Consider the following 19274-nt stretch of genomic DNA (forward strand, 5'->3'; position numbering starts at 1 on the left):
AAACAACTCATTCCTTATACACCTTACAAATTACATCCTCACACACAACTACTTCTTCTTTAAGGGAAAGGTATGCAAACAAATCTGTGGCACAGCAATGGGCACCTGCATGGCACCCTCCTATGCCAACCTGTACAAAGGCTATCTAGAGGAAACCTTCCTAGCCTCCCAAAACCTCAACTCCAATAGTCTGGTTCAGGTTCACTGATGACCTGGTCCTCTTCAACTCAATGTGCCACCTTCCTTGACATTGATGTCCACCTCTCTGATAGGAACTATCCCCCAAACCCAGCCAGAAAACAGATTTTCTGTGCCATATCCTCACAGAACCCTAATCATCTCAGCACCTCAAGAACCAGATGCAAAAAAGTTCCCCCCTCATCACCTAATATCACTCAGGACTGGAGCTACTGAACGATGTCCTTTGTCAAGGCTCTGACTATCTATCACCGTGCCTGGAAATATGGGACATCCTACCCACACTCCTTCCCACTTCTTCTAAAATGGTATTCCACTGCCCACCCAACCTGCACAACATCCTGATCGATCCCAATGCCACTCCCACTGCCAACTCTTTGCCACAAAGATCATGTCCCAATGGAAGATCCAGATGCATGACCTGCCCTATTCATCCACCCAGCACATCCTACTCCAGTCTTGTTACACTTATCCTATACCTTGCCTCAGAGACAGGGCCACCTGTGAAAGCAGCCACATCATACATCAACTCTGCTGCAATATGTGCATAGTACTTTAAGTGGGCATGCACCAACCAGCTGTCTGCCAGAACCAGCTGTCTGCCAGAATGTATGTCCACCACCAGACTGCAGCCAAGAACAGAGCTGATCACTGAGTGGTGGATTATGCATTTAGCTCAACAACCTCAAGTTCAATGGCTTCTTCACAACCCATGTCAACAGGATTCTTCTTCCAAGCAGCAGCTTTTCTGAACTATGCAGATATGAGTTATCCTCACAATACACCCTTCACTCCTGTAATCCTCCTGGCCTCAGTCTCCACTAGCCCCCTGCAGGACACTCCATACCTAACAGTTTCCCCCACATCAGTCCTGTCACACTCTCACAATACACCTTCATGTCACTGCCATTGTGTGCCACATAACTCACCAGCTCCAGTACCTATCTGTCATATTTCTATCCCACACACCTGCACCACTTTTATTTTACTCTTACCTACCAAAGCTAATCAATCAATGCAAGCACCACAATTTGGTTACTAACACATAAAGAAAGTAGTGACATTAAAATGTTAGAAATTTCTCATCTCTTTTTCATAATATTTCTTGTGAAACAAGCCTCATGCAAAGATGTATAGTGTAGTAACATTACTAGTAGATAAAATCAACACAAAAAACAACATAAATTGTATTCTCTGCAACCTTAGTATTTTTATGCAGCAAAGTGCCTTTCAGTGTTCCTACAAAATAGGTACCAGTCCACATGCTGTGAAATTAGCTGATCCTAAAGACAAACTGCATTATAGCAGCATCTGCAGTCTTTTATCTCCTTGCAAGTTGCAGATAACAACTTACTGGCTTATTATCACAGTTTGTTTAAGATTCTTGTGATGGAACTTGAATCCTGTTTCCCAAACTTCTGGTGTCTGTTATAGTTATCTATTTATGAAGAATAAGGTCTGTAGCCATAATATTGGTAGAAGCAAAACAGTTAACACATTCAAGCTGTTCTGCAAAAACTTCTTGAATGCTCCCAACTTTCCCATTGTTGTGTACCTGCCCAAGCCATGCTGTCTGTCTGCCACCACAATTCAGTCTTCACTAGAGTATTGGTTATTCTATGTAGTTTTCTGTCCCTGTGAATACTTACTATTAAAACTAACATTGCACTTAACTAATTTGGAATCACTCTATCAAAATTCCTCTTTAAAAATGATTTAGGTTGTTATGAAATATAAAGCAATGTTTTCCATCAGCCCTTGGAGGCACATGAAACACCTGAGGACCAATATTTGTTTGGACTGACTATCTATGCGCTGCAAAAATGAAATTGCAAATATCTGGCAAAACAATATAGTGTCAAACAATGGGTAGTCCAGCATGGAATAATAACAATAAATGAAAGATGGATTGCTACTCACCACATAAATGAGGTGTTCAGTTGCAGACAGGCACAATGAAAAATGTTTCAGCTTTAGGATGAAGTCTTTCCTCCAAAATAGAAACCACACTCACATACACACAACTACATGTAATACATACATGCCAGTTGGGACCCAGCACTAGGAGACAGTGGTCATTTGTATGTTAGTTGTGCTTTTGTGTGTGTGTGTTTTCTATTTCAGAAGGACTTTGTCTAAAAGCATAAACATTTTAGCAGTCATTTTCATTGTGCCTGTCTGTAACTCAATGCCTATCCTTTCAATACAGACAACGAGCCTGATGACTGTAAGGGGGAGACACCCAATTCATATGGGTACAGAGGCAGAGCTGTGGTCCTTGTTTACTACATCAACATCTACAGGGATACTCTGCAAATTACATTTAAGTGCCTGGCAGAGGGTACATCAAACCACCTTCACAATTCTCTATTATTCCAGTCTTGTAAAGCACAAAGAAAGAACAAACACCTATATCTTTCCGTACAAGCTCTGATTTCCCTTATTTTATCGTGGTGATCGTTTCTCTCTATGTAGATCGGTGCCAACAAAATATTTTCGCATTCGGAGCTGAAAGTTGGTGATTGGAATTTCGTGAGAAGATTCTGTCGCAGCGAAAAACGCCTTTCTTTTAATGATGTCCAGCCCAAATCCTGTATCATTTCAGTGACACTCTCTCCCATATTTCACGATAATACAAAACGTGCTGCTATTCTCTGAACTTTTTCGGTGTCTTCCATCAGTCCTATCTGGTAAGGATCCCACACTGCACAGCAGTATTCTAAAAGAGAACGGACAAGCGTAGTGTAGGCAGTCTCCTTAGTAGATCTGCTACATTTTCTAAGTTTCCTGCCAATAAAACGCAGTCTTTGGTTAGCCTTCCCCACAATATTTTCTATGCGTTCCTCCCTATTTGAGTTGTTCGTAATTGCAATTCCTAGGTATTTCGTTATTTAGGGTCAACTGCCAATTTTCGCACCATTCAGATATCTTTTCTAAATCGTTTTGCAATTTATTTTGATCTTTTGATGACTTTATTAGTCGATAAGTGACAGCATCATCCGCAAACAACTTAAGACGGCTGCTCAGATTGTCTTACAAATCGTTTATATCATGGAGGTTTAGGAACAGCAAAGAGCCTATAACAGTATTGGGGAACGAGAGAAAACACTTCTGTTTTACTCGATGACTTTCTGTCAATTACTACGAACTGTGACCTCTCTGACAGGAAATCACATATCCAGTCACATATATGAGACGATATCCCATAAGCACGCAATTTCACTACAAGCTGCTTGTGTGGTACAGTGTCAAAAGCCTTCCAGACATCCATAAATATGGAATCAATCTGAAATCCCTTGCAAATATCACTCAAAATTTCATGCGAATAAAGAGGTAGCTGTGTTTCACAAGAACGATGTTTTTTAAACCCATGTTGACTGTGTGTCAATAGACCATTTTCTTCGAGGTAATTCATAATGTTCGAACACGATATATGTTCCAAAATCCTGCTGCATATCGACGTTAACGATATGGGCCATTAATTAAGTGGATTACTCCTGCTACCTTTCTTGAATATTGGTGTGACCTGTGCAACTTTCCAGTCTGTGGGGCAAGATCTTTTGTCGAGCGAACGGTTGTATATGATTGTTACGTATGGAGCTAATGCATTAGCACACTCTGAAAGGAATCTAATTGGTGTACAGTCTGGACCAGAAGACTTGCTTTTATTAAGTGATTTAAGTTGCTTCGCTACTCCGAGGATATTTACTTCTACGTTACTCATGTTGGCAGCTGTTCTTGATTCGAATTCTGGAATATTTACTTAGTCATTGTATGACCTAAACAGTATGTATGACGAAGAAAAAATGTTACCTTGTTATGTGTGTCAGTACATTTATTTGTGATGGCTAAAAAGTTGTATGCTTGAAGACAATACAAAGGAAAAAATACTTCGCCTTCTATTGTGAAGGCATATTGAAAGGCTGTGTTTAAAAACTCTGCCTTGGCACCACTGTCTTTGATAGTACCGCCATTACTGTCATGCAGACAAGGCATTAATTATTTCTTGCCGCTAATATACTTCGCATACGACCAGAATGTCTTTGGATTTTCTGCCAGATTTCGAGACAAAGTTTTCACGCATTGAAGTCCGCGATAAATTTCGAGCTTCTGTAAACGATCGCCAATTTTAGGGATTTTTCGTGTTTCAATTTGACATGTTTGCCTCGTTGTTTCTGCAACAGTGTTCTCACACGTTTTGCGTACCAAGAAGGATCAGCTCTGTTGTTTGTCACTTTATTTGGTATAAATATCTCAATTGCTGCCGATAGTATTTCTTTGAATTCAAGCCACATCTGGTCTACACTTACATTATTAATTTGGAAGAAGTGGAGATTGTCTCTCAGGAAGGCGTCAACTGAATTTTTATCTGCTTCTTTGAACAGGTATATTTTCCGGTTATTTTAGGAGGATTTGGGGGTTACAATATTCAGTCTCGCTACCACTACCCTATGTTCCGTTTTGATGCTCGTTATTAACTCAGGATTATTTGTTGCTAAGGGGTCACGTGTGTTTACACAACCATTTACTATTCGCATGAGCATATGAACTAACTGCTCGAAATAATTTTCAGAGAATGCGTTTAGCACAATTTCGGATGTTTTATGTGTTATGCGTACCTCCGGAATTAAACATGTGTTTTCAAATACAAATACAAATGTTTTATTCCACTGTTGAGCATATTTACATGCAATTGGTGTCGTCACTGTTTACATAATAATAATAATAATAATAATAATAACAATAATGACAAATGTTACTAACTACAATATAATAATCCAGGATGGATGCAATACATATTTGTGCAAGTGTACAAAACAACAAGAACTTTCCTATTAGGTCAATTACAAGACAAATGAACTACATAGTTCAGTGAATGACAAATAAATAATCAAACGGATAATTAACAATACGTACATGAAACAGTAATAAAATAATTGCACAGTATGGTATATGTGTAGTTTTCAGTTAATTTATAGTTCATTCTCATAAGGAAAGTGGGTCATTTGTCACATACACAAAGAACTCTTGAGCAGAGTAAATTACTTTACTTTTGATCCACCTCGAGGGACTAGTTTCAAATTTATTTACTGGCCCTGTGTAGGCATTTTCAGGTAATTTGTTTAAGTAGACAGGACCAAGATATTTGTAGCTGTTATGTGTCTTTCCAAGCCTAGCATACGGCATATTAATTGTATGTCCACTTCTTATGTTATGGTCATGAACTGTTCTCCTTAAGTCAAATTTACTCAGATTTTCTTTAACGAAGACAAAGCAGTTGCAAAAATGCAGACCAGGCACTGTCATTATATTTAATTTCTTAAAATACTCTCGACATGATTCATATTGGCTAAGTTCTGCTATGCACCTTATGGTTTTCTTTTGCTATTTAAACACTAATTTCGAGCCTACGGAACTGCACCATAATAGTATTCCATAGCTCAGGTGCGACTGGAAGAATGCAAAATACGCATACAACAGAAGTTCTTTACCGTCACTGCTCCTCCGCTTGTACAGCAGATATATGGCACGTGCCAATTTGCTACATATCTTCCCTGTGTGAGTATCCCAGCTGAGCTTTTGATCTATATGAAATCCTAATAATTTTACTGTTTTGTTGCCATGACTGGGAGCTCTCAGATTGAATACAAGAGCTTCAGTTTTACTATCATTCTTCTGCAGTACATTTGCCTCAAGCCAAGTAGTGCACCTCTCCATTGCCACTGCCATGCTGTGTTCCACATTTTCAACATTGGTGCCACATGTAATGAGTGTTGTGTCATCAGCATATAGCACTGCATCACACAATACAACTGCAGATAAATCATTTACGTAAATAATGAAAGGGAAAGGTCCAAGAACAGATCCTTGAGGTACACCCTTTACAAATGGGAGGCATTCTGACATTTGATTATTTACCTTAACTAACTGTTTTCTATTGTCCAAGTATGACTGCATTAGGCATAGAGCATTCTCTCTCACTCTGTAGTGGTAGAGTTTTTTATGAGAATATTGTAGGAGACCATATCAAAAGCTTTACTGAGCTCCAACAGTGTTGCACAGATAATATCTTTATTTTCAAAACAATTGTATACTTTTGCTACCATACTCTCAACTGCTTTGACTGTAGAAAGGCTAGAGCTGAAACCATACTATGAGGGGGTGAGTATATTATTATGTTCAAAATATTGACTCATCTGTTTATGCATGCAGTATTCTATTATTTTTGATATTATGGGTATAAGTGATATTGGTCGATAGTTATCTGGCAATGCTATATCTCCTTTCTTATGTACTGGTTTAACTACAGATAATTTTTAAACATTCTGGATGATTACCTTCATTTAAAATTTTGTTGATTATTTTAGTCAGTGGTGTTACAATTTGATTTCTGATGTATTTAATAACATAATTCGAGAGACCATAATAATTCTCTGCCCTAGAATTACTGAGCTTAGCTATTGATTCATTGACAATCTTCTCAGTTACACAAGGCCAGTGAAAGCTGTCTGTCTACTTACTGTTCATTTCTGGCAGCAGTGCCTCTGCCTTGCTCACGTTCTCCATTATGCTGTTATCTGATTGAGGACTGACAAAATGCGCATTTAGAATATCAGGTGGAATTGTGGTCTGGTATACTTTATCATCACAGTTAGTTTCTGTTTTAATAATTTCCCATGCAGGTTTGCATTTATTTACTGAGTTCAGTATATATGCATCATTAGCTGCCTTGATTTTAGACCTGTAAATCTTTTTCACTTTCATGTACATTTCCTTGTCAGCATTATTGTGCTTGGACCTATCATGATAGAGTTGCATTATGATTCTTATTCTACTTAGATGTGGGGTGTACCAGCTTTTTAGATTTTGTGGTTTGGTGTAACTATTTGGCTTTAATATTTTCTTGCAGTGTTTAGCACAACATCCGTCAAAATTTTCAGTTCTATAAATTTGTTGGTAGATTCATTTGCACCTGCAGTGGTTATTATTTTATTCCATTTTATTAAATACAATTTACTTATCAACTTGTTTGGCTTTGATTTGTTAATTGGCTTTATAATTTTTGTACAGTCTGTGGAAGTTTCAGTTGCTTTACTGTTAAGAGTTTGTCTGAGCCATAGTCCCTCATGATCTGAAATGCCTAGCTTGACTGTGTTGAATTCTGTTTTGTTTAGATGAAAATTACAAATTATGTTATGTAGACATGCTTCCCGTCTCGTGTGTTTGTCATTTATGCAGCTGAAGTTAAGGAATCTTAATGTTTTTAGCAAGTGATCAACCTTTCTACTCTTAAACCTAATGTCTATATTGATATCACCAAATATTAGTACTCTGTAGTTTGTGTATTTGAGTAGCAAGAGTATCAGTTTCTCCAGAAGCTCCACAAACAGGTCTTCATTGTGTTTTGGGGGGCGGTATACTGAAGCTATTATAATTTCCAGGTTTGGCAACATTATGGCTGCAGCTTCAAATTTTGCTTCTATGTTCAGTCCACTTACATCTATAACTTCATAGATTAGGTTCACACTATTTTTAACATATGCAGATACACCACCATGTATTTAATACTTCTTCTACAGTAGCTGGTTACCAATATATCTAGGGTAAATTAAAGTGACCACCAACTATAATCGTATGAGTTGGGTACGTGTTTGAAATCAAACTCAAGTTTTCTTCGAACCTTTCAGCAACTCTATCATCTGAATTGGGAGGTCGGTAAAAGGATCCAATTATTATATTATTGTGGTTGCCAACAATGACCTGTGCCCATACTAACTCACAGGAACTATCTACTTCAGTTTCACGACAAGATAAACTACTTCTAACAGCAACAAAAAAAGTATATTCAGAAAATAATGTGAATCAGAAATTCTCCAAATTCATGTCGGAGTTTAAGATAATATTCGAAGAAGCCTTCCCCAAAGCACTAAGTTCTACTGGAACATCCACCAAAAATAAGTGGATTACCACAGGAATTAGAAAATCTGCCCAAACTTTTAAATACCTAAACTCTATAAAAAACAACAACAGTGATCCAGATTTTCTTCATTACTACAGAAACTACAAAAAAATCTATAGGAAGGTGCTCAATGTAGCAAAAAAAAGGCCAATGATAGACTAATAAATCTAGCTAAAAATAAAAGTAAAGCTACATGGACTATAGTGAAACAAGAGACAGGAACAGCAACACAAAGGCAAATAAACACCGAAATCAGGAACAAAGAAAACCTAACAAGTACCCCAAAAGAACTAGCAAACTTTGTTAATTCTTACTTTAGTAGTATAGCTACAAAGTTACAGGAAAATTTTTCAAAATCTCATAATCCACGAACACGGGAATATACATCAAATTCAATGGTATTGCTACCCACTACTGAGGAAGAAGTATGTAATGTGGTAAGGAAATTAAAGAGCAAAAATTCAGCAGGTTTAGATGAAATTCCAATGTCTGTGCTGAAAAAATGCATAAATAGTATCAAAGCCCCCCTAACCAATATCATAAATGAATCTTTCAAAGCCGGTTGTTTCCCTGATTATCTGAAACATGCAAAAATTTTACCTCTACACAAAAAAGATGATGTAGAAAACATTGAGAACTACAGGCCAATTGCCCTACTGTCATCATTTTCCAAAATAATAGAGTCCATAATGAAGAACAGACTTATGAGCTATCTAAACAAATACAACCTTCTTTCAAATGACCAATTTGGTTTCAGACCAGGCAGAGATACAGAAATGGCAATAGCACATTTCACTAAAGTGGTTCTAGAAGCACTGGATGAAGGCAACTATGTATCTGGCATATTCCTTGACCTGTCAAAGGCCTTTGATACAGTTGACCACCAGAATCTATTACTTAAGTTAGAAGCACTAGGAGTAAGAGGGGTAATCAACAAATGGTTCCATTCATACCTTAAAAATAGAGTACAGTGGGTAGAGATCTCGCATGTCTCCAGTAGATCAAAGTTCATAGAAAAACACCTGTCAGATCCACAGCATATTAATATTGGGGTCCCTGAGGGAAGTGTGCTGGGTCCGGTGTTGTTCTTGATTTATATAAATGACTTTCCACAATATATCCGACATGGAGAGAAGATATTGTTTGCCGATGACAGCAATATTATAATCACCAGTGAGACATCAGCACAAATGTTGGAAAATTGTAATGAATCACTGAAAGATGTCTACAAATGGTCTACAGAGAATAAAGTGACCTTAAATATTAAGAAAACAAATAGCATACGCTTTAGAATAAACAGAAAAAACAGTCCCCTAAAGTTAAAGCTACATAACACCTCTGTAGACGAAGTGCCCACCACAAAATTCCTAGGGTTGCATATTGACAGCCACCTTAGGTGGAGTGAACATGTTAAAAAACTCACAAAAAAGATATCTACAACGTGTTACGCACTTAGAGTTCTCTCCTCAGTATGCAGCGATGAATGTCTAAGAACTGTATATTTTAGCTATGTACATTCAGTCATAAGCTATGGGATAATTTTCTGGGGAAATAATGTACTCAACTTACAAACAGTTTTTAAAGTGCAGAAGAGAGCAGTGAGAATTATAACTAAAAGCAGTAAGTGGGCTCACTGCAGAGAACTATTCAAAATACTTGGTATTCTAACTGTTCCCTGTTTATTTATGTTCCACACTATAGTATATATAAAGAAAAATATAGTGAATTATAGTACAAACAGCATTTTACACAGCTATAGCACAAGAACAAGCCACTGCCTTCATCTAGATAGGAGAAACAAGCATAAGACCCAAAAAAGTTTCTTGTATCAGGGTGTAAAATTGTATAACAAGCTGCCACAGGAAATCAAAGAAATTAACAGCATGTACTGTTTCAGAAAAACTGTTAAACTGTATTTTCAGGAACACTGTTTTTACACAGTAAGTGAATATTTAAATGTTTGAATGTAATTTAAGTGACATAATGACATTGTATTGTATATTCTGTAAATGTATAACAAGCTGCACAGGACATCAAAGAAATTAACAACATGTACTGTTACAGAAAACCCTTAAACTATATTTTCAGGAACACTGTTTCTAAACAATAAGTGAATATTTAATTGTTTGAATGTAATTTAAGTGATAAATGTCATTGTATTTGTATACTCTGCAAATGCATATAAAAGTGTCAATGTATCTGCAAAAATCACTGTATCCAAACTGACAACATCCATACATTGCAAAATGTCTACGGATGGCTAATCAAATAAATAAATAAACAAACACGCCACCGCCAACCGTGTTTAGCCTATCCTTTCGGAACACCATTATGTTCTTTGCAAAAAATTCGCCTGAGCTTATATCCGGCTTTAGCCAGCTTTCAGTGCCTATAACGATTTGAGCATCAGTGCCGTCTATTAGCACTTGTAGCTCTGGTACTCTCCCAACACAGCTACGACAATTTACAACTGTTATACTGATGGTTCCTGTATCCCCATTCTTCCTGTGTTCGGCCTGCACCCTTTGCGGCTGAAGTCCATCTTGTGTTTTCCCGAGACCATCTAACCTAAAAAAGCCGCCCAGTTCACGCCACACAGCCCCTTTTACCCGTGTAGCCGCCTCCTGTGTATAGTTGACACATGAACTATTCAGCAGAACCCGAAACCCAACCACCCTTTAGCGCAAGTCGAGGAATCTGCAGCCTATACAGTCGCAAAACCGTCTGAGCCTCTGATTCAGACCCTCATCTCGGCTCTGTACCAGAAGTCCACAATCGGTCCTGTTGTCTATACTGCAAATGGTCAGCTCTGCTTTCCTCTTGCAAGCAAGACTGGCAGCCTTTACCACTTCTGTTAGCCGCTCGAAGTCAGAGAGAATCCCTTGTGATCCAAAGTGACACACATCATTGGTGCCGACGAGAGCAACCACCAGCAGTTGGCTGCACCCTGTGCTCTTCATAGCATCAAGGAGGACCCGTTCCACATCTAGAATGACTCCACCCAGTATGCACACGGAATGCACATTGGTTTTCCTTCCCTTCTTGGCAGCCATGTCCTTAAGGGGCCCCATAACGTGCCTAAAGTTGGAGCTCCCAACTATCAATAATTCCACCCTCTGTGATTGTCCAGATCTTAGGACATGCCACAGCATCTGACTCAGCAACAGTGTCAGCCACAGACAGCACCTGGAACCTGTTTGCCATACTAAGTGGGGAGGCCTTACGTGCGCCTGCCTGGAAATTCTTTCGCCGCCTGCTACGCCCCAGAGCAACCTCCCACTCGACCACAGGTGAGGGGTCAACCTCAGTGCGAGCAATAACTGGGCTGGCCACCGGTGAGGACCGATCGGCGGTTTCGGATATGCTGGACGTCCATTGGACCCCCACGGCCAGCCCACAGCAGTGGTGCCCATCCACTGCAGCCTCCAGCTGTGTAACCGAAGCTATCAAAGCCTGAAGCTGAGAGCAAAGTGTCACCAACTCAGCTCGCATCCGCACACAACAATTGCAGTCCCTGTTCATACTAAAGACCGTGGAAAACTAAACTATGCAGATAAACGGACTATCAGCAAGTGCTGTGCAGCTCTACTGTAGACCCTGACGAAAACACAGGAACTATGTCTAAAAAATTAGATTAATACCAGAGATTCAAAAACCTAACTACCGAAGCACTCAGGTGAAACTAAATAATTCACTTCTGGTTAAAATGGTTCAAATGGCTCTGAGCACTATGGGACTTTCCCCTAGAACTTAGAACAACTTAAACCTAACTAACCTAAGGACATCACACACATCCATGCCCGAGGCAGGATTCGAATCTGCGACCTTACCGGTGGCGCGGTTCCAGACTATAGCACCTAGGATTCGAACCTGCGACTGTAGCGGTCTATAATACGTTAATCATAAGAATAAACCAGATGTCAACAAACACAAACGTGATGATTGGTCAGAAGCCGTAACACAAGTACACTAGTGTTGTTACATTCTTGGAAGTAGGTCCTACTTATGTATCAGATATCTTATTACTAAGTTACGTTAAATGAAACTTTAAGATATTCAAATGTATTAACAGCCATCAATGTTTTTCTTAATCACGTTTTAGCTACGTAGTTTTTATTTCAAAAATCGTGTACAGTCACAGCCTCTGCAGCGTTGTGCTCTGACTCACGCTGTTAATGTGCAGTATAAAAATGGCTGAGGCTGCTTTCTGTTCCGTAGTGAAACACGCGCGATGAACACGGTTAAGAAGTGCCGAGAAATAGACTGTTCTTAATGTTTTTCATGAATTTACGGAGGTAATCGGCGTTGAAGTTTTCTCAGAGTTATATAAATATGAACCTCGACATGTTGTATGGGTGCTGGTTCAAACCTCTGTATCACCGTTTTTTTTGTCTCGTTTAGTTTGAAATACCTACATCTCGTAATTATAAAACTCATCATCATTTTTTATGACTAATGCACGTCTTCTTGTTTCTAATTACCTATTGGACGCGAAATTCCTGTTTCTGCTTCAAATACAAATTCTTAATTATCGATGTTTTATGAAAGATTGTTCATAAAAATTGTTTAAATTTAAAAAAACATTACAATTTAATTTTTAAGTCAAAAATGAAAAACCAAATACTATTTATTTGGACTACGTCCAACATTTTGTAACGCTGAGGTAGATGAGTATCGTAGAAACATGAAAAACAATCATTTTCACAGCATCGAGCACATCATACAAGTGCTGCATTTTGATATTTGCTACTGTGCCATTACAATATTAACCCAACAGAACTGATCAGGAGCCAAGCTGCGGGATTTAGCCCGAGAAGTAACAAGACTGTTAAGCTGCCAGACGTACTGGAACTAACGCAGGCAGCTTTTTCACACTTAACTGCCGAACGCTGGAGGGATATAGAATGGCTCGTCATAAAACAAGAAGAGAAAATGCTGCGCCTGGTTGACTTCGTGGATTCTGTTGTTGATACGCTCGTTATCAACGTAGCAGGTGACTCTTCCAGAACTGAAATGTATTTCTCAGATTCGGATAAGGAAGGAGCTAAGAGGTTATCAGACGACTGACTCTAAGTAATACCTGCAGTGGCTTCAGTTTTAACTACACAGTGAAATCATTCAATACTCTCTTACGTTACACACAGCTTATGCAGAAAATTTACCCTGTGGTTAAGTCAGGAATTCTCGTCATTCTTGCTTTTAATTACTATAGTACGTTAGCTAAAAACGATAGCATGTTGCGGTTTTCTTCTAGTCGCCAAAGGAGCGTATTGTGGGGGATCTGTAGCGTATTATTTCACTCTGCTTAACAATTAAATGACATTCGAAGCTGTATTGCTCCTCTATTCGTCTCTTTTTACGTGTGAACTGCATCTGGCTACGTCACTGCAGGCTAGCTGTACCATATCTTCTGGTAAACCTTCCGGGATGTAAGGTCGTGGTCCATGAAACTCTTCAGCTCCTAACGTTTCATGGACCACGACCTTACATCCCGGAAGGTTTACCAGAAGATATGTTATCCGGTCGTGAAAGCCTTCATACTAGCTGTACCAGCTTACCCGTCAGTGTTGGCCAAGTTAAATGCGCCGGTAAAACTGTTGTCCCGTATTACGGCTAAGTCGATGTGTGCGTAACGCACAACACTTACAACATGTACCCTTATTATCGCGCTTGACAGTACTCGAGGCAGCTAGGCTGCAGTCCCACGTGAAACGGAAATCCAAAGAGGTTCCAGCAAACGCGGAAAAATACATAGTGCAATGTTTACATCAGTTTTATTCTTACGTTGAACGGCTTATAAGCGCACTCAATCAAACTGTAATATGGTGCCTGTACTGTACTTGGTGTACGGCAGCGGATAAAACAAATTTAAAGCTGCATTGTGTTAACACATTCATCTGTTGAAAGACAACAGAAACGAACACAAGTATAATAACTTTTCTTTTATGGCCTAAAGAATTCAGCAGAGGGTGTAGGAGACAACGGATTTTTGTTATACGTTCATTAACTTTTAATATTTTCTTTTACACGAAACCGTTGAACATGAAAATAAAAAAAGTTGTGTTACAATCTAAAAAAATTGAGGCGAACGTGTCATACATTACAAATTAATACATACTTTTACAGAGATGGGTTCAAAATTAAAATTAGCTGTCTTTTACGATCTAATAACTTGAACTGATACAAAAAAAAAAAAAACACGTTCGGTATTAATACGTGAATCTAAAGGAAAGCGTAAGAAATGAAATACAAATTTCTGCACACGAACTAATAATTAAATACAGACGAACAAACACAGAACTGGATTTGCTATTACACAATTTTACAGATTAGTGTGGAGAAATCAAATTTGTTTTATAATCTAATAGTTAACGTATATAGCATTAGGGTCTGTGTAGCAAGGTGCTGCATAATAAGTGTACGCAATACCTTTAATCCATGTAAGGGCTTAACAGTTTTGTACTGCAGCTACTGCTCTCACCATAGCTCTTTCTAACGGTATTAGCAAAGCTTTTAAGTATTTATCCACAGAACTGAACTACATTAAAATTAACGCTTTTTCATCTGAGCGTACTCTCCGACAACGTATATTTCTGCGATAACTATACATTTCAGCAGACGCCAAGAATAAGCATCAGTTGTAATATACAACAGTATCAGTATGATTTGACTGTACAGCGCCGAGCGGCCTGGGTCATTTGGGTATCGTTTAGAACAGGGCTTCACAACATACGTGCTCGCGGATCAAGCTGTGAGCAGCAAGGCGCGAGCACGCAGCAGCGCGAGCACGCTACCCCTACTGCCGTACAAGAGCGGAGAGTGGGGAGAGTCACGTGTGGCACACAACAGCTGCCGCCAGTCAATGTAAATCCGCGGCCACCTGCAGGGATATAACTCAGGAATTATTACTGCGACAAATGAAACAAATAAAGGAGAATGTACACGTGCCACATAATTTTATTAGCTTAGTGTATGCCTCTACATTGGTATTAATTTGTGAACTGTTAAACAATAAAAGGTGTCACTGAGGTGTGGGATTCTCGGTTATCTTGTACTTTTTGCCCTTTACAATTGCGTCTATGTTCGGAGTAATTGTTCCTGTGCATTGTAGGCGCAGCGTGCAGTTTAAATTTCGATCAGACAATGCGTTTCTCAGGCGCATCTTGTTACATTTCATTGCAGAGAACAGTTGTTCACAAACATACGTGGAACCGAACATTGATATTATTGTAGCCGCCAATTTGTGCAAACGAGGAAATCTATCCTGAGGGAAGTGTCTTAGAATTCCAAAATGTTTTTCTTGTTCTGAAATTTTATGTCACACTGCAGGTCAATAATTTCTAGTTGCAGCTCAGGACGAATCTCTTCAATATTCGCTGAATATGGAGAGGAGAACAGATCAAAATCACTGTCTAGAGCTGTCAGATCTTGAAAGCGTTGATCAAATTCTTCCTTAAGGGCAACTAAACTATGTGAATAGCGTTCACAGTCTTTGTGAACATCTTGCATGGATGATAATTTAGGAAAATGAGCTAGATTTCCTGTTTCCAGCTGACTCACCCAAAGTGTCAATTTCATTTTAAAAGCTCGTATTCGATCTATGAAATGAGTAATTAGCAGATCTTTACCTTGTAGTGAAATGTTCAAAGCATTCAGATGGCTAGTTAAATATGCTAAGAACGCGAGATCACATTTCCATGAAGGCTCTTTCAATTCAGGAACACACATGTTATTTATTTCCATGAACATATTTATCTCATCTAATAGGCAAAAAAATCGATTTAATAATTCGCCACGACTAAGCCAGCACCGAGCGAGGTGGCGCAGTGGTTAGACACTGGACTCGCATTCGGGAGGACGACGGTTCAATCCCGCGTCCGGCCATCCTGATTTAGGTTTTCCGTGATTTCCCTAAATCGCTCCAGGCAAATGCCGGGATGGTTCCTTTCAAAGGGCACGGCCGACTTCCTTCCCCCTCCTTCCCTAATCCGATGAGACCGATGACCTCGCTGTCTGGTCTCCTTCCCCGGAACAACCAACCAACCAACTAAGCCAGCGGACCTCGCTGTAATTAGGCAGGCTACTATATGGGCTTTCTACATCGTCAAGAAAGCTTTTAAATTGCCTGTGTTGTAGCCCTTGCTTCCTTATATAATTGGTTGGTTCAAATGGCTCTGAGCACTATGGGACTCAACTTCTGAGGTCATTAGTCCCCTAGAACTTAGAACTAGTTAAACCTAACTAACCTAAAGACATCACACACATCCATGCCCAAGGCAGGATTCGAACCTGCGACCGTAGCGGTCTCGCGGTTCCAGACTACAGCGCCTAGAACCGCACGGCCACTTCGGCCGGCTATAATTGGTTGTATGAACAACTGCCGGCCGAAGTGGCCGTGCGGTTAAAGGCGCTGCAGTCTGGAACCGCAAGACCGCTACGGTCGCAGGTTCGAATCCTGCCTCGGGCATGGATGTTTGTGATGTCCTTAGGTTAGTTAGGTTTAACTAGTTCTAAGTTCTAGGGGACTAATGACCTCAGCAGTTGAGTCCCATAGTGCTCAGAGCCATTTGAACCATTTGTATGAACAACTACTCTCATCACATTTTTTAGAGCGATACTATTTGCACATAAGTTTTCCTTGTGGATCACACAGTGAACGCCCCTTATTTCATTCGGCACGGTCAGTTTTTGCATTTTCTCCTTCAACAGCGCAACGAAACCTGATTTTTTCCCTCTCATCGCTGGTGCACCGTCTGTAGACACTGAAACTAAAGAATTCCACGACAATCCTATATTTTCAACACTTTCTTCAACACTACTTAAAATATCACCTCCGGTTGTAGTGTTCTTCATGGCTACTACATCGAGGAGCTCCTCCCTCACCTAAAGATCTCTATTAACACCTCTAATAAATATGGCAAGCTGCGCTGTTCCAGTGATATCAACACTTTCGTCCAGAGCTAGAGAATACGCCATAAAATCTTTACAGATATTTGCAAGCTGGCTCTGGACATCGTCTGCCATGTCCTGTATGCGACGCATAATGGTCATGTTAGATAATGGCACAATCCGAAACTGTTCCGCTGCAACTACCAAACATTCTTTTATTAAATCGCCATCAGTGAAGGAGCGCAGGGATTTTGCTAAAAGCGAAGCAATTTTGTAACTCACTCTGAGAGCTCCCTCAGTTGATGTTTCTTCGTCGTCCAGATCTTCTTCGGATAGCTTCCTTTTAAGTTTAATAACTTCCTGTGCACGATCTGGTCCATCACATTTTTCACTTCCGTAGTCTTTCGCGTGGTACGACATATAATGTCGCTGCAAATTAGACTTCCTAAAAGAATTCAGCGTTTTGTGACATACTAAATATTTTGCAACACCATCTTTTTCTGTAAACAGATACAATTCCTCCCAATGGGGGTTGAATTGCGAAAGCATGGTTGGGGTTACACAACGACGACTCGACATGATTCTTAACCAGCGAAGTGACTGTTAGAGCTGATCGTAGTACTTTAAATGTTGCACAGTCGGCGCGAATTCAATAGGCACGCTGCGGCCCTATTCAAACGTGCGCGCACATTTCCCTCCAACTCTTCCCACCGTACTCCGCGACCTTGCACCTGCTCGCGAGCACGTGTCTGAGCAGACGCTAGTACTCGCGCTCAAAACCGGCCAGTTGTTAAGCCCTGGTTTAGAACTGTGCCTTCGGTCGCGTCTGCAGGTAAACGAGGTTTAGTTCCGCGTTCTCCATCGGCAATTGTAAAATAAACAGATAATACGTAGTTTGTAAATTCATTGAATGTGCTCTAAGTTATAATAAAAATCACATTACAATCTTAAATTTTTAAAACTAATATGAATAAATAAACAAACTTACCAGTTAGCAAAGTTTGCGTCTGGCATTAACGGCAGAGAACTCATTGATCATATCTTCATAGATCAGACGGTTTTCAGTTAGGGAGAATGGACAAGGCGTTCATCTCTCCTCAGACAACGTAGAACGTAGGTATGATTTCAGCCTTTTAAGGGTATACGGAACGAGTTTTTCGATGAAAAAAATCCATTTTTGGGTAAATGCATTTTCGAAAAATTTAGACTCTCCCGTTTAATACCATGTACAAAATATTTGGATGACGTGAATAGAACAATTTTAAATAATTTTTTAAAATAATTTCGACACACGATGTTCCGCACCTTGTATATGAGACGCGAAATATACCTGATATAAACAGCCTTGCCAGATATATAATTGAGCACAAGAGAGTTAGCTTTTCTGTTGGCTACACTGCTAGACAGTTGACAATAGATTCTGCTTCATTTGTATTGTTTCCTTTCTGAGTACATCCATGTCATTGTTGTGAAAGTCGTATGTGGAGAAGTCATTGAGTTTTCTTTCCTTCAACATGCCAAGACCTAGTCTGAAGGTATTTAGAAAGCGTGTGCATTGGCGCAAGAAAGTAAACTGTACTAAAAATTCGTCTGATTCATCTTCATCAGTATCTGATGTCCCAGTAGCGACTAACTTCAACACTGGTAGTGATACATTGAGTGATGCAGCTGCCACTAGACCGGAAAGTGCTTCAAGAAGAAAACTATCTGGAATTGAAGAAGAATACAAGAAACTAAATGCTGGGACTACAAAATATGAGGTAATTAACGTCTCTTTATTATCAGACGTTTTGGAGAACAATGTGTGCTGCAAACAATGTGGAAAATGTGGTGTTTCATAGAAAACAAACTTACATGTAGGACTTGCTTGTGAATTAGAGTTGATGTGCAGTTATTGCAAACACAGTGTTACTTTCTTCAATTCCTCACATGTTACTGCAGATACAGGTAAACTATACGATATAAACATTAGACTGGTTTATGGATTACGGTGTATAGGAAAGGGCAGGGCTGCAGGTGCCATGTTGTGTGATGTGATGAACCTCCCTCCTCCACCTTCAAAATTTAACAAACACATAATTGCAATAGGCTCTGCTGTAGAAGATGTGCCACAGGAAAACATGAAAGATGCTGTTGAGGAAGCAGTTGTTGAAAATAATAATAGCAGAGACTTGTCCATAGCTTTTGATGGAAGCTGGCAGAAGAGAGGCCACACACCTCTGAATGG

At 39.5% G+C, this 19274-nt stretch overlaps 1 protein-coding gene across 1 annotated transcript in view; it reads right to left on the bottom strand.

Moving 5' to 3' along the window:
* LOC124556062 (voltage-dependent calcium channel type A subunit alpha-1) overlaps window positions 1–19274 on the bottom strand; it is a gene marked incomplete at its 3' end in the record, with an annotated part of 507834 nt that overhangs the window by 366271 nt on the left and 122289 nt on the right. The gene's annotated exons all lie outside the window — the stretch shown is intronic.

The sequence above is a fragment of the Schistocerca americana genome, chromosome X (assembly GCF_021461395.2).
Source record: "Schistocerca americana isolate TAMUIC-IGC-003095 chromosome X, iqSchAmer2.1, whole genome shotgun sequence".
Classification (NCBI taxonomy): Eukaryota; Metazoa; Arthropoda; class Insecta; order Orthoptera; family Acrididae; genus Schistocerca; species Schistocerca americana.